The sequence below is a fragment of the Odocoileus virginianus genome, chromosome 9, assembly GCF_023699985.2.
Source record: "Odocoileus virginianus isolate 20LAN1187 ecotype Illinois chromosome 9, Ovbor_1.2, whole genome shotgun sequence".
Taxonomy (NCBI): domain Eukaryota; kingdom Metazoa; phylum Chordata; class Mammalia; order Artiodactyla; family Cervidae; genus Odocoileus; species Odocoileus virginianus.
This window is the reverse complement of record NC_069682.1, coordinates 47,246,545-47,263,096: the sequence shown is the minus strand read 5'-3', so window position 1 is coordinate 47,263,096 and position 16,552 is coordinate 47,246,545. Positions and strand designations below refer to the sequence as shown.

The window sequence follows — 16,552 nt, the reverse complement described above, 5'->3', positions numbered from 1 at the left end:
GAGTAGCATGGGTGTGGGTGGCTAGAGATACCTGTATGTGAATAAATTAATGACTTAATGATTGAGAGAGTTCAAAGTTGAGAGCATTCATCAACTCTGGGCACAGACCTCCGTGAAGTTGGTAGAGAGGAGGGAAGGAGGGAACACGGAGATGCCGAGCCAGAGCCAAGAAAGTTGTTTTGCTTTGGAATATATTATTTTTGCAGGTTGCTATAGTTACCGCTGTGAAATTAAAAATTAAAACCTTGTGAAAGAGAGAGGGTTGACTGAGACGAGGCAGTTCCTTGACAGGCAGAGTTATTTATCTTTTCCCCATGTAACATCTGGTTGTGTGCTTGCAAATTTATTTTTAATTCAGAGCTCCAAAAAAGATTTCGCGGTGGTGCAAGGTTCCCGGATGAACGGCTCGGAGGGGAAGGTGAAGTGAATGGTATCCCGGGGCAACTGGTGACCCTCAGCCTGTCCCCTGGCCCTTGTTCCTGCTTCTGACACAACATCTAGGAACCGAGGGGTGGCTCGAAGGCGTTCCAGACCCCCTGCCAATCAAAAGGCAGCTGTAACCATGGTTCCCAGATGCAGAGCCAGGATGAGGGCTCATCTCTCTTGGTTCCCTGCGGTTCTCTGAGCAGGAGGACAAGCACCACTGGGGGTGAGGCAGGCTGAGTTTCTCTCTATCCTGTCTGTCTCTGAAACTCTGTGACCCCTTATGTCTCCTGAGATCTTCCCAGAACCCTTAATTTAACAGCCAGAAAGAAAACGAGCGGTTTTGTGGAGGCAACACTGGCTGGAGTTAGGACATATGAAACCTGGGTCCAACCAGCCATTGCTGGCTGTGTGACCTTGGGAAGCTCCTTCCCTCTCTGGTTCCCATTCTCCCAATTCATCAGGAAGGGTTTCGAGTCTGGGATCCCCTCAAGTCCCCATTCCAAGACTCACTAATTAGTGAGTCTAAGGGGTTGCCAGGCATCACTGGTGCCTAGTTTTGTACTTCTGCCTGATTATGCACTGAGGCAGCATGGAGACCCAGGGCAGCCGCCAATAGGCTCCCTTTCCTTGCCAGCCTCTGTTTGCCTTAGACCTTGACACCTCCTGTTCCCTCTGCCTGGAGCTGTCTTTCCCCGGGAGTGCACAAGGCCGCCTTCTCCACCCCACCCAGGTCTACCCTCAGATGTTACCTTCTCATCCAGACTTTCCCTCACCAGTCAGTCCGAAAGAAGCCGTCCACTCCCCTCTCTTCTGTGCCTCCGGATATAGCGTACTTTCTGTCTGTGTGCCGTCTGTCTTCCCTTAGAGGATGTAAACTCCAGGAGAGCAGCGACTCCATCTGTCTTGATCATGGCAGGGTCTGGCACACACTGTAGGATTTAATAAATGTTTGTCAAATGAATGAATGAATGAATGAGTGAATGAGTGAGTGAAGAAAACATTTATTGTTCCCTGCTAAACGTCAGGTTAGGTTAGGACAAATTAGACTAGCTTAGGACTTACGGGAAATGAATGGAGCAAAAAACGCACAGGCTAGGAGAAATGAATGTTAGAGGCAACTTTGAAAGAGGAAATAAATTCCTTCAAAATGGGTGGTGTGTGTGTTGTGGGGTGTGTGTGGGTGTGTGCTTGTGGCATAAGGGGGATTCTTTTCTGTTGTGGTAAAATGACAATACAGGATAAATTAGAGAAAATAATTGTATAATTAAATCTGTGTTTTCTATAATAGTAAAAGTAGTAATAATGACCTTGCATTGAGCCCTATTATGTATAGGACATAACGCTTTAGACAACTGTGATCTTTACAAAAGGCTCACTCTGAGGTCAGGGACTGTCATCCTCACTGCTATATCCCCAGTACCTGGCACATATTGTGTCTGCTAAGTTGCTTCAGTTGTGTCCAGCTCTTTGCGACCCTGTGGACTGTAGCCCGCCAGGCTCCTCTGTCCATGGGGATTCTCCAGGCAAGAGTACTGGAGTGGGTTGTCATGGCCTCCTCCAGGGGATCTTCCCAACCCAGAGATCGAACCCATGTCTCTTATGTCTCCTGCATCAGCAGGAGGACTCTTTACCACTGGCGCCACCTGGGAAGTCCCTGGGACACATTAGGGGTCCAATACTTGCTTATGATATGAGCGACTTTCCATTTTGTATTCAAGGTGCCCAATCAGAAAGGATGAGTGACTCATCCAAGGACACACAGCTAGCAAGTAACAGAGCCAACATTTAAGCCAACATTATTTGGCTCTGTCCATGCTGAAAAAGGAGATCTTCTCCCTGCCTGATGCTTCTTTGAGTCACTGTATCCCACCCATTCCCCTGAAGACATGACATTCTCACCCTCTCCCCTCACCAACCCTCTCAACTTGCCTGACAGTCTGCTTAGTCAAAGTCTGAAGGACCTTGCCCTGGAAGGAATGGAAATCAGGCCATCAAAACCACAACCCATCCCAGGTCTTTGAAGCGTCCTGGTTCCTTGTAATCCTGGGCCTGATGGGGCTGCTGTGGGAGGACCAGGGAACATTCTGTAGGCAGACAGATTCCAAACTTCCTGACAGGCCTGGACTCATTACCCAGCTGCCCCACGGGCAAGCTCTGAGAAGCATGGCTGAAGCCCCGAGCCTGCGCATTCAGAGGGGATGAATAGAATGAATAATTAAAGCACCATCAGGCACCAACAGCTTGGCCAGGGGGTTGCTATGTAGCTGGCAACACTGTGTCCCAGCCTGACTTCATTTCGGGTCAGCACAGGGGCCTGTTTGTTCTGGTGGACAGAGGGCACAGCTTGGGGAGGGCAGTTGCAGACAGACAGAGCTGGGCTCAAATCCCGCTGCCTCTCAGACACGCTGGGTGCTCTTCGGGAAGCCTCTTCTTAGTTCCCATTTGGTGCCTTTGTTTCGTCTGTAAAATGGTCTCTATTTTGCAGGGTTGTTGAGGGGATGAAGGTAGATAATGTAAACTGTAAAGTGCCTTGTAGAGGTGAGGGTGGATTCCAGGAGAATGTGTCATTCACTTGCTTACTGTCTGCCTCTGACGTGAGATCTGACGGCAGAGACTTGGCTGGTATGTTCACCCCAGAGCATCAGGATCTCATCCTGCCTTCCATACATATTTGTTTAACAGTGGAATGTATGTGGGTGCAGGTGTTCATCGTGGGCCCAGTCAAATGTGCTGCTTGGAAATTCAATTTGCTGGATATTTGGGACCCTGTAATTTTCAGGCAGGATCCCCAGTCTGTTCCTCATAATTCCCAACTAGGTTTACATTGGTGGCCTGGTGGCTGGTGACAATGTGGCCTGAGAGGCGGTTGCTCAGTTTTCTGAGCCCAGTTCTGAACAGAGGCCTATACTAGTGCTTTTGGTGAGACAGGGAGGAAGAGTATTGCCTGAAGGCAGTGTGAACCCAAGGTGAGAGTGTGGTCTGGGGTCAGCCATCTCATTTCCATCATTAGGAAAGGTAGAAACATACTCAGCCACATATAACAGAAACCCTACTATTCAGGTATAACCCAATGGGTGCTCGTTGCCCTGTATGGCAAGAAGTCCATGGAAGGTCACTGGGACCAGTGTGGCTCTCACTGCGGTTGGCCATGTTCTGCCATCTTTAATGTGTAGCCCTTTGTCCTCATTTCCGGTATCTCGTGGTTCCAAGATGACTGCCACGACTCAGACATTGCCTCTTTGTTCCATGTAGGATGAAGGCAAAGTGCTAAGTTCAAAGCAAAGGACTTTCTAATTGTGGAGGAATGCTGTCTCTGGGCTTTTCCTAAAGCAATTGGCTAGATCATTGTCACATGCTACTGCTGCCCAAAAAGGAAGCTGGGAAAACTAGTTTTCTGGGTTTCCGTTTTTCTTTCTTTTTTGTTTTCTGTAGCCAGTATGAGAGGAGCTGTTGTCTGTGTGGAAAGACGCTGGTCATGCCCATACATGGTTTCAACAGCTCTAGAATGGTTCCTCAAACACTGTGCCCATGTGCAGCAATGCTGAGCTTCTAGAAAGATCCTCTCCCACGATCACAGTATTGATCAAGATGTGGGTTGTGTAATTACTGCTCCACTGAGCACCAACTGTGTGGTTTCAGGCAGATTCTGTTATCTTGATGTGCCTCGTGGGAATCATGGTCCTTCCCCATGGGTATGTTTTATCAGGGCTTAGGATTGTGCCTGCCCTATAGAGTAGGCATTCAAAAAATGTGGCCCTTAAATTGTTGTTGTTATTATTATAACTATGGTTCCTAGGATAAGGCTTGGATGCCTGTGAAAACAATGAGGACCCAATATCTGTGGGGTGGTCCCAGCTCTGCCCCCACTTGCTGTGTAACTTTGGGTAAGCTGCTGCCCCTCTCTGGGCTGGAGTCCCCTCTGTATAAACAGTGTCTGGAACCTAGGGTTGCTGCAGGCTTCCCCTGATGGGACTCAGACACCTCACGTCAGGCAGCCTGTGATCGTCCCTTCCCTGAGACTGCAGGGTCCCAGGAGGGGGAATCTTGGTGAATTTGGGGGCTCTTCTAGGCTTGCTGACTCCAGGTCCCTCCCTGCCAGCTCAGTGTCTGGCGTTGGGGGAGGCCCCTCTGCCTCTGGGAGGCCTGAGCTGCCCCACCCTCGGCTCCTCACCCCTCCGTCTCTCAGGCTCCTGCCACCCTTCCTTCCTTCTCCAAAACTTACTTTCTCTTGCTGACATCCCAGCCGCTCTGACCTTCCGCCAGCCAGCTTCCCACAGTGAGAGGCCCCGCACTGGGGAGAACGTGTTGAAGAGGCTCCCCGGGGTCCCTCTGTGACCTGGTGTTTGCTTTTTCTGACAAGGGTGCCGGGAAGCCCCTCTGCCCTCCCGTGGTAATGCACGCGTGTATGTAATACATACTCGTGACCTCAGCAAGTTCCCGTTCCTCTCCGGGACTCTCTTACCCCATCTGTGAAGTGTGGCAGTTGAATGCAATGGGTTTTGAGAGGCAGGGAACTTTTCTGAGTGTCTGGGGTGGAGGACCTGCTGTGACACAGGTTCTGGTTGTCACCTGTCCCCTTGGCCCTGCAGACCCTTGATGTGGTGCTAAGACTATTGTGGGAAGAGGAGGTGTGGTCTCAACAGGGCTCCTATGCCACCAGCCCCCATCTCCTCAGGCAGGCAACTTCTCTTTGATCTATTTCTTGTGTTGGCATCCACTGAAGTTTTGACTGGAAGAGCGCTCCAAAGTTAAAATTAAAAGTTTGAAAGTAAGAGCTGACGCTTTATATGTTTACCATGTGCTAGGCGCTCTGCTAGATGTTTCAGACATGTTAATTTGTGGAATCTTACAGCAATGCAGTGGAGCAGGGCCTATTTACTAGTTCTGTTGTAAAGCTAAGGATATTGAGCAAAGAGTAGTTCAGTAACTTGCCCAAGGCCACACAGTGAAGAAAGTAGGATCTGAACCCAGGCAGCTTGCTCTTCACTACTGTTTTCTCCCAGAATGCTACTGATTTAGCTCATCCTCTCTGCGTCCCATCTGATGTGGGAATCCCTGCTGCAACATTCTCCCAAATTCATTGCCTGTTCTCAGCTTGTACACTTGTAGGGATGGGGAACTTGTTCCTTCTCTGGGGAGCTGTAGTCAACTGTACCAGTTTGAAATCTCATCCCCAAACTCATGGGCTCCTTAATAAATCCTAAGGGCTCAAAATGGTTTCCTGGGAAACAGAGAAGCTTGCTCAGCCCCAGGGACCTGGTGTGGTCTGGACCATAGATGGAGGGATTTAGAGGGGCCAACAAGCCTCACGCGGCTTTGGGGTAATGGGAGAGGAGACAGGGTGGACATTAGGGTTGTGGCTCAGAGCTTGTGAGCTCTGGAATATTTTCCCCTTCTCAGCCTTAACCTCATCTTCTCTGAAATGGCACTTATAATACCACATTATTCACAGGGCTGGCATGAGGATTAAATAAAATAATCCAAGTTAAGTGCCTGGCACACAGGTAGCATCAAAACAATGTTACTACTTGGTATCATCATCAGTATCATCATCACCACATATGAAGTCTATCTTCTCATTCCAGAGTTTAGTAATGATTTGGTTAGTGGCTTAATTGTACAATTAATGAGGTCGGAAATCTTGGGTCCAAGCCCAAGAATTCTCTTTGGCATAGAGAAGAAATCGAGTCCCAGAGAAGAGTGGTCTTGCTTAAAGCTTGAGCCTAGTCAGTGGTTGTAGAGAATAGAGTTCCGCAGTGCAAAGTGAGAGGTAATTGGTCAGTCTCACCAGACACTCTTGGTAACATGGGGTCAAAGGTCAGAAGCAGACTCCATGAGAGGCTAGAGCTGGTTCATGAGTATATTGATTCTGGGAGGATCAGGGAATTATCTCCAGGAACATAGTATAGATGGCATGGCTAGGTGTTCAAATCTGAACACCTAGATGTGTTGTCTAAGGGTTTCTATACTGTATCTGGTGTGAGACACAGTTTGGACAGGTGTAGCCTGGACTGGGCGAAGACAGACTTTCTGAAATATTTTTAAGGGGTGAGGGACAAAAGAATAGGGTGCCTGAGTAGTCTGGTGGAGAAAGCAAGGGCTCAGCAAGCACAGGTGGTCTTGGATCCCAGGCTCTCCATGAACTTGGTGGTGAGTCATGAGCCTCACTTTTATCAGAGAGATGGAGATGGGGTTATTGAAAGGATTAAGTCTGACACTGGCAGCTGAGTAGCTAGAAAAGTTGCCTACCCAGAATTTGTCTTACCCGGATTAAAAATTGGGAGATTTGACGCATCTAAATCCAGTTTGCCTCTGTCTCTCAGAAAGATCTCGGCACCTTGCACGGCTGTCTCGAGGCCAAGCTGGGCATCTCCGCCCCCTAGAACTGGGTGGAGGAGCATATGCTCTCTAGTTTATCCATCCGCCCCAGGCCTGCAGGTGGGTCAGAGGTCAGATGGTCCATCCTGCTGCCTCAGCAAGCCTGCCCCAAACCCTGGAAGCAGCTCCCTGCTCCCGGAAGAGAGATCCTAGGAGAGGAATGTTCCCCACCCCTGGAGGTGTTTGCTCAGGGCTGCTACAGGATGAATGTTTCCTTTCATAACGTGGCTAATCATTTTCCCCTCCAGGCAGGAGTGGAGTTTCTCCCAAGCTCCTCACAGATATAGTGCCCTGTGGGCTCTTAATCAATGTTACATGGCAATTAATAATAGATCCTCCTGCTCCAACTCGAGCACTCCCGGCTCCCTGCTCCTTCTGACAAGCTGGCATCTTCTCAACCAGATGAGGCCGAAATCAAAGGCCTGAAATTAGAGTCGAAAACTTTTCCTTCAGTTGTGTGTGGGAAGGAATCAGGAGAGCTTGAAGCCCTGCCAGAACCAGGGTGAGGTTTTCGTTTTAGCCTCACGAAGACTCCACTGGATGATCAGCCCTCCTTTAGGGATAGGGCAATTTGTTGTAGGCCCTCACTCATTTATCCCCGTGGTTCTCACACTTCAGTGTACACTGGTGTGATTCAGGAGTCTGCAGTGGAACCCTGCAGCAAATCTGGAAAACTCAGCAGTGGCCACAGGACTGGAAAAGGTCAGTTTTCATTCCAATCCCAAAGAAAGGCAATGCCAAAGAAAGTTCAAGCTACCACACAATTGCACTCATCTCACATGGTAGCAAAGTAATGCTCAAAAATCTCCAAGCCATCCTTCAACAGTATGTGAGTGGAGAACTTCCAGATGTTTAAACTGGATTTAGCAAAAGCAGAGGAACCAGAGGTCAAATTGCCAACATCTGTTGGATCATAGAAAAAGCAAGAGAGTTCCAGAAAAACATCTACTTCTGCTTTATTGGCTATGCCAAAGCCTTTGACTGTGTGGATCACAACAAACTGTGGAAAATTCTGAAAGAGATGGGAATACCAGACCACCTTCCCTGCCTCCTGAGAAATCTGTGCACAGGTCAAGAAGCAACACTTAGAACTGGACATGGAACAACAGACTGGTTCCAAATTGGGAAAGGAGTATGTCAAGGCTGTATATTGTCACCCTGATTATTTAACTTCTTTGCAGAGTACATCATGCGAAATGCCAGCTTGGATGAAGCACAAACTGGAATCAAGATTTCCAGGAGAGATATCAGTAACCTCAGATATGCAGATGACACCACCCTTATGGCAGAAAGCAAAGAGAAACTAAAGGAGCCTCTTGATGAAAGTGAAAGAGGAGAGTGAAAAAGCTGGCTTAAAACTCAACATTCAAAAAATGAAGACCATGGCATCTGGTCCCATCACTTCATGGCAAGTAGATGGGGAAACAATGGAAACAGTGACAGACTTCATTTTCTTGGGCTCCAAAATCTTTGCATATGGTGACTGCAGCCATGAAATTAAAAGATGCTTTCTCCTTGGAAGAAAAGCTATGACCAACCTAGACAGCATATTAAAAAGCAGAGACATTACTTTGCTGACAAAGATCTGTCTAGTCAAAGCTATGGTTTTTCCAGTAGTCATGTATGGATGTGAGAGTTGGACCATAAAGAAAGCTGAGTGCTGAAGAATTGATGCTTTTGAACTGTGGTGTTGGAGAAGACTCTTGAGAGTCCCTTGGACTGCAAGGAGATCAAACCAGTCCATCCTAAAGGAGATCAGTCCTGGGTGTTCATTGGAAGGACCGATGCTGAAGCTGAAACTCCAATACTTTGGCCACCTGATGAGAAGAACTGACTCATTGAAAAAGACTCTGATGCTGGGAAAGAGTGAAGGCAGGAGGAGAGGGGATGACAGAGGATGAGATGGTTGGATGGCATCACCGACTCAATGGACATGAGTTTGAGCAGGCTCTGGGAGTTGGTGATGGATAGGGAAACCTGATGTGCTGCAGTCCATGGGGTGACAAAGAGTCGGACATGACTGAACAACTGAACTGAATAGGACCCGAGAACTAATGTTTCCAACAAGTTCCCACTCTAGTACTCTTGCCTAGAGCATTCCATGGACAGAGGAGCTTGGTGGGCTACAGTCCATAGAGTCACACAGAGTTGGACATGACTGGAGTTACTAAGCAGCAGCAATAGCATCCAGGGCAAATTACTCCATGCCAGGCATGGGGAATACGGTGATGAATAACGAACTGTAGCACCTGCCCTCTCACTGGGTGGCATCCACCTGGAGCATCATGTGATGCATAGAGAAGCATGTTCTAGAATAAGACAGGTTTGATTCAAGACCTGGCTCTGCTGGTTATTCTCTCTGATTCTGGGCAGTTTTCCTGACCTTTTGGAGCCTCAGTCTCTGCAGCTGTCTAATGGGAATAATTATATTTCCTGCCTTGGATCAGTGATGTGGGGATTCAATGAGGAAAGGAATGTGGAAATATGTGCTTAGAAATGGGAGTTACAATAATAATGTACCATTAATAACAAGGTTACTGTTATTGTTTGGGTCATTGTCTGAAGTTGTTTAACTTGCTCCTAGGGCAAACTGAGATTTGTTCATTCATTCATTATTTGCTCATTAATTCTTTTGACACATATGCCTTGAACATCAAGTATGTGCCAGGTGTTAGAAACACAGAGGTGAACCCAAAAGCTAAACTTACTCTCATGAAGCATACTTTCTTGCAATAACAAATATATAAGTCAGAGAGGTGTAAGTGCTATGAGGAGAATCCCAGCAGGGCAGGGTGTAGGTTTTGTGGGTGGGAGAGACAGACAGGTGATGCTCTTTTAGGTAGAGTAATCAGTGGAGGCCCCTCTAGTAAGGTGATCTAGGAATGGAAAGCTGACCGAGGTGGTGTACCAAGGGAGGGTGTTCCAGGCACAAACATCAGGTGATGAGCAAGATCAGGGCATACATAGCACCTGCAAGTCTAATGGCATCGCATCCAGGGGTTCTGGACCTTTGTACTCCCTGGGCCCCCAGCAGCCTGCATCTCTCTTCTCTCCTCCTCTCTTCCCCATCAAGGACTGACCCCCTCGGATCTATCATTTTCCCCCAGGGCTGCCTAGCCTGGTCACAGACACCACAGCTTTGGAGTTGGCTGATCCCTCTGTGACCTCCATTTGATACACCTGCAAAGTAGAGATGATCCTCTTACCTAAACCACAGGTGTGGTGAGGGTCAGAAGGGTTCCAGGCTGTGACAATGCTATGCAAGCTGGGCATTTAGTAGGTGCTCAGTGAATGATTGTTATCACCGTTCCCTTCTCTCTGTCTTCTCTTCCAGATCAGCTCAGTGAGACCCAAGATTCCAGGTGGAAACTCAGACCCGGAATTCTGTTAGCCAGGGAGTGTGTCTCATTTGCATAGCTTTGCATAAGGCCTGGAATGGTGTGTACCTCTTCTTGCCTTTTAGTTCCTGTGAGCTCACGTCACCATTTAAAAATAGGGTGTTGATCTTCCCCTTTTTCCACCACTCCCTTTGCCTATTGAAAAAATTTCATGCTATTAATCAGATCTGCCAGGTTTGGAAGCTGTTTTTATTTTGGCCCAGTGCAGTAGGGTGTCACCCGTTCTAGGAAGTGCTTGATTATCTGCGTTACTGGAGGGGGGGATGACAGCAGTGATCTCACACAGTAGAGGGTCCTGGAAGCTCTGAAAAGAAAAGTCAATTTTATTCTTTCTGCTTACAAAAGTAGAACATATAGGCAAAATGGGAAAATATAGAACAGCAGGAAAAATTCCCGTAAAACCTACCCATAATACTCCAACCAGGCACAATCACAGTTAACACATCAGTATATTTTTTTCCTGGTTTATTTTTGCCAATGCAATTTTTATATAATTGAGATCATACCATATACATATAAAATGTTGAAGCTGGCTTTCTCATTAACAAATATCATATTTCCCTATTCTCTTGCAAACTTTGTAAACTTCATTTTCATGTCCATGTAATATTCCATTCTTAATCATTCCTGGTTTAGGATATTTATATTTATCTAGTTTTTTTTCCCTGTTATTGTATATGTGGCTGTAATGGCAAGTTCTTAGCTTTTTCTGCTTTTATTCTGGGTTATTTTCTCAAGGGAGATTCTAGAAGTGAGATGACTGGAATAGAAAGGGGAGATAAGTTTGAGGCTATGGATAGATTTTGCTGAACGCCAACTGGGTATCTGAGTTCAAGAATGTGCTTTTGTGTTGGCATAACTGAAACCCTCTGAAATAAGCCCTAAAGCAACCTTGGGATACCCTGTAATGTCAGTATATACGACAGTGGCCCCCTTCTACAGCTTACTGTTTTGTGGCTCCTGACACTCAACTCTGCTAGAGTGGAAGGCTGCTTTCTCACAAATATCCCTCGAGAAGAATGTGTTTAAGAAAGTATCTGGGATTCAGTGAGACTTGAGCTATGTCTCCAAGGCTGTGTCTTTATGCTCTCACTAGTCCTAGTTTGCAAAAAGTGACTTGGCTTTGTGTCAGTTAGGAATGCCTTTGGCTTAAACAAATATGAATTTCTATTTTTTTACTTGAGATAGCAGTCCAGGGTATGTGCAACTGCACAACGATGCTGTGTAGGCCTTAGGCACAATCTTTCTGTTCTGCTGTCTCTGGTATAGTAAAATTTGTTTTTGCAATTCTTGCTTCACGGTCCCATGCCACACCTCCAAGTATCAAATCTTCATTCTCGTTTTGAAGAAAAAGGAATGGTAAGGGGTCAAAAGGACATGCCAGCCAGGTCTGTTCTTCACATCAAAAAGGCAAAAGCTTTCCTAGCAGCCCCATGTAGCAGATTTTTGCTTGCATCTCATGAGCCAGAACTAAGTCATACAGCCATTCCAGAATCAATTGCTGGTGAAGAGGAATGAGGTTATGTGTCCTTTGGAACAATCAGAATTCACTCTCAGGGCTCAGGTAGGGATCTACCCTCCTTGAGATCAGTGGATCACGAGCTCCATAGGAAAAAGCAAATTTTTCTTTTCAGGAAAAAATGGGGTGTGGGTGGTTGGGATGAATAGTAATAGGGAGGGGACATTGCCATGGGCTTTGTGGAAGACATCATGATTTCATCCCTAGGGAGGCCTCTCATTGGCTGATTCCCATTCCTCTTGCCTGGTGATTGGCTCGGGGATGAACACTTGGCCTAATTAGGATAAAGACATCCAGTCCATAATGAGGAGAAGAGGAGGCTTCTCCTCTGTGTTGTGGGGTACTCAGATATGATACCCAGAACTGCTGTAGCCATTTTGTTGCTATGAGAGAAGCCAAACTGAAGATGAAGCTGACAAATGCACAGGGGAGGGAAGAGCGATCCAAAGGGATCCTGGGAATTCCCTTTGGAAGGGAAAATGGTGCTGAAATCTGGATTTAATTATACCTGAGGCCCTCATTACTTCTAGACTTTCTAGTCACCAAAGCCAACATACTCCCCTTGTAGAAACAAACTCAGTTGAGGTTCTGATGCAACTCAAAGAATTGTAACCAATAGAGATGCAAACAGGAACTAAAAAAAAAAAAAAATTGTGTGGTTAAATAAGTTTGAAGAACAAGATTATGCAAGTTTGACATCTTTTTTTTTTTTGCTTGAGTTAGATTCTTTTACATATATGCTAATATGTAACATGACGCTGCACAAAAGGGAAGATCTCACATGGCATTTCCAAGGCATATTGTCCCCAGAATGCTTTTAACGTCAGACATGGGTCATCCCTGGGACTTGTTGAGACTAACCCCTACGGTATAGACCTTGGCTTTCAACAAGAGATGGAAATTAACAGTTATTGTAGACAGAGTTAGGAAGAAAATTGAGAAAGGGTAGAGGTTTCGGTTCCCCAAAATTTCCCCACGTGGTCTGTGAGTTTCCTCTGAGGGAGCCCAACATCAAACAGGTCAGACACAAATGTTAACTGGAATTTGGAACAAAGAAAATTCCAGGAAGCTCAGTGTAATGCAGAGCGTCGGCTCGGCAGGAGAGGTGGAGGTGGAAGTGATAGAAGTTCTAGTCCTGGATGGAGCAGCTTGTGTTTCTGGGCGGCTTTTCTGAGACAACCTTAGTTGTCTCAACTGGAATGTTTGGAGTGGGCCAGTTTGCTGTGATGTTCCTCCCAGCCATCCCAGGGAGCGGTTAGGGCTGGTGTAGGATGAACCTTTGCAGACACCTTCTCAATACCAGGCCTCAGTGGTGTCCTAGAAAGATAGAGAGGGAGATGAATAAGACTTAACCCTACCCTCCAGGAAGCAATTATCTAAAGGTGCTGGTGTGTGCATGTGTGAATGTTTGTGTGTATGTGGTGCATATAATTAACACCTGGAGATGAAATAAAAGTTTTTAACCTATCCGTTCACCTCCTTCTAGCACTGTTAATCCTAGAATGCTGTGATCCTGAGGCCATACCATGCTCTGTGGGGAAGAGAGCCCTGATAGTTCAGTGGTGTCTGCCATGAACGGTGGGCAGGGGTATGCCTGCCTATGTGTCTAGTCCTTGTAACACACTGTGAATGGGATAAGGAGGAGTGATCAAAGGTGCCGCGGGAGCCGGAGGGGAACCTGACCTGGGGGTAGTCGAGGCGGACCTTCTGGAGAAGAGGGCATTAAGAAACCAATGGGACTTAGTTGAGCATAGAGAAGTGGAAAGAGGATTCCATGCTGTTGACCAAAGTCCTCTCTCCCGCCTTTAGTGGGGTGGGTGGAATAGGGTGGGATAAATACAGAGGCGCCAGGAAGAGGCCGCGGACAGCCAGCCAGGTGGGGGCGGGGCTGGACTGAGCAGTGCTATGGAGAAGGAGGGGGAGGGGCCTGGGTATTGAGCATATCGGGGTGTCTTGAAGTGGTTGTCCCCTTCCTCTTTCCATGAGGGTTTAGGCGGCTAAAGGAGCTGCCTGGCACTGCGGGGCCAGCTTCTTCAGATGAATCTGCTGTTGACCTTTGCCTATTCTGAGCAAACAACTCAACCTTGAAGCTGTGGAACTGAGGCTGTGAGGAGCAGACCTGAGCCTGCCTCCAGCCCAGGGCTGCCTGGAAGGCTAGGAGCCTCACTGGGGGATTGTTCTTGACTACTGGCCACCCAGCAAGATCAATGAGGTTCTCCTGGGAGAAGGGACCAAGTGGATCCCTTTGCTCCTGCCTGTCTGGGGGCAGGGGGTGGGGAGATGGATGCCCAGAGAAGGCCTGTGAGGGGCCCTAATAACAGCAACAATAACAATTATGACTCTCCTGACATCGGCCCAGCACCCCACATCTAAAGCCTGCCATTGTCTCTCCTGCCAATACCTTCATTCCTGGTGTTATAATCTCACCTGGATAGTTACTAGAAACCTCCCACTGGCCTTCCTGCTTCTACCTGGCCCTCTCCAATCTGTTCCACATAGAAGGATCCTGCTACTCTTCCAATCAAAATCCTCCAGCGGGTCCTATCTTACTCACAGTTGAAGTAAAAATCCCAACATGCTCATCTGCTCCCCTACAGGTGGCCCCCACTGCCCACTTCCTCTCTCACCTTATTTCTCATCATTCTTAATTATGCACTCTGGCCATCCCAACCTTCTGGTTTTTCCACTAAATTACTATAAGCATGCATGCCCCAGGACCTTTGCACCAGCCGTTCGTTCTACCCCGAATGCTATTTCAGATAATTACATGATTCCCTCCATTATTGCCTTTAGACCTCTGCTCAAATGTTGACTTCTTATTAAGGCTTTCCTGACCACCCTATCTAAAATTGCATCTCCCTCTACAATTTCTGAACCTTCCCATGTTTTTATCCACAGAACATATGCCATGTAACAGACTGTATGTTTTACTTATTTATTAATCTGACTCTCTCCTTAGGTGTGAGGTCCATCATTGCAGGGACCTTGTCCTCTTGATCACTATTGAGATCCCAGACAGAAAATACTGTCTGATGCATTCTAGGCACTCAGTAGATAGCATCATCAACTCAATGGACATGAATTCTAGCAAAGTGCAGGAGATAGTGGAGGACAGAGAAGTCTGGTGGGCTACAGTCCATGGGATTACGATGAGTCAGACACGACTTAGCAACTGAACAATGACAGCAACGTATTTGTTAAATGACTGAAGAAATGATAACACTGAGCGCCGTGTGTCTGACTCTGAGCTGCACTATCTTAAACAAATCTAGGAAAACTGTACTATGAATTTTTATTTTCAGTTTGGAGAATTTCTCTGGACCCATTATCCATTTTTCTTTCCTGGGCATAGTCTGCTGATAATCTCATCAAAAGGATTCTTCATCTCTGATATCATAGTTTTGTTTTTGAGCATGATTCTAGCTTGCTAGAAAAGAAAACTCCCTTTTAAAAAGTGTATTCTCCTTTTCTGGTAAGCGGCCTGAGCTGACCCTTAAAAATGGCGCGCTATTCACTCGACCCAGAAAATCCACAAAATCATGCAAATCAAGAGGTTCAAATCTTAGTGTTCACTTTAAGAACACTCGTGAAACTGCCCAGGCCATAAAGGGTATGCATATCTAAAAAGCCACCAAGTATTTGAAGGATGTCACTTTAAAGAAGCAATGCGTGCCATTCTATCGTTACAATGGTGGAGTTGGTAGATGTGCACAGGCCAAACAATGGGGCTGGACGCAGGGTCGGTGGCCCAAAAAGAGTGCTGAATTTTTTACTACACATGCTCAAAAATGCAGAGAGTAATGCTGAACTTAAGGGCTTAGATGTAGATTCTCTGGTCATTGAGCACATCCAAGTGAACAAAACCCCCAAGATGCGGTGCAGGACTTTCAGAGCTCACGGTTGGATCAAACCCTACATGAGCTCTCCCTGCCACGTTGAGATGATCCTTACTGAAAAAGAACAGATCGTTCCTAAACCAGAAGAGGAGGTTGCACAGAAGAAAAAGATATCCCAGAAGAAACTGAAGAAACAAAAACTTATGGCCCGGGAATAAATGCCACAGAAAATAAATGCAAATAAAAGTAAAAAAATAAATAAAAAGTGTATTCTCTTCCTAAATTCCCCATCTGTTTATACGTATTGTTTACCTTTTCCACTAGATCCTTTAAGCAGCTTATTATAGTTATTTTAAAGTTCTTGCCTGATAGTAAATGATCATTTATTGAGTGAATTCATTGTGTCAGGCATTGGGTTTAATGCCTTTTATCTCTTCAACAAGTTGGTTGAGATGAGAAACTTAAAGCTACCTAACAGGTAGGTGACTAGTTCCAAGGTCCCCTGGCCAGTAAGCAAGGGCACCAGGTTCCAGCCCCAGACTGACAGCAGGACTTTTGTTCTAACCAACTCTGTTGTTATTCCACCTTCAGCCATGAGCTCTCCCAGAGGCCTGGATTCAGCTCACCAATTTATCTACAAAGAAGGATCCAGGTGGCCTGTCCCCATGGCACATAACTGTGGCCAGGTCTCTGAATGGTGGAGCCAGCTCAGATTCAAGCCCCTCTGCTCAGCCTTCCAGACCCCCACCATCTGGCCCCATCTACCTTCCCCTCCCCTCCCCAGGGCTTCGCAGCAGGGTGCCAAGCTGGTCCCCTCCTCTGCCAGAAACACTATCCACCTTTTTCTCAGCCACTTCTTTCCACCCCAGACTTTATTCTTTTGTTTTTAGTTCACTGATTTACTCATTTGGTGGAGGAATAGGATGGGGAGACCACTTTCTCCCCTACAAATTCATCGAAAGAACATTTGAACGCTGAGCAAACTCCACAAAACA

At 46.7% G+C, this 16,552-nt stretch overlaps 1 protein-coding gene across 1 annotated transcript in view; it reads right to left on the bottom strand.

Annotated features, from left to right (window-relative positions):
- LOC110145851 (tyrosine-protein phosphatase non-receptor type substrate 1) overlaps positions 1-1,346 on the bottom strand; it is a 70,930-nt gene extending 69,584 nt beyond the window's left edge. The window contains exon 1 of the mRNA XM_070472318.1: positions 1,176-1,346. The gene's annotated coding sequence lies outside the window, so the exon portion shown is untranslated. The remainder of the gene's footprint in view (positions 1-1,175) is intronic.
- Between the last annotated feature and the right edge of the window lie 15,206 nt (positions 1,347-16,552).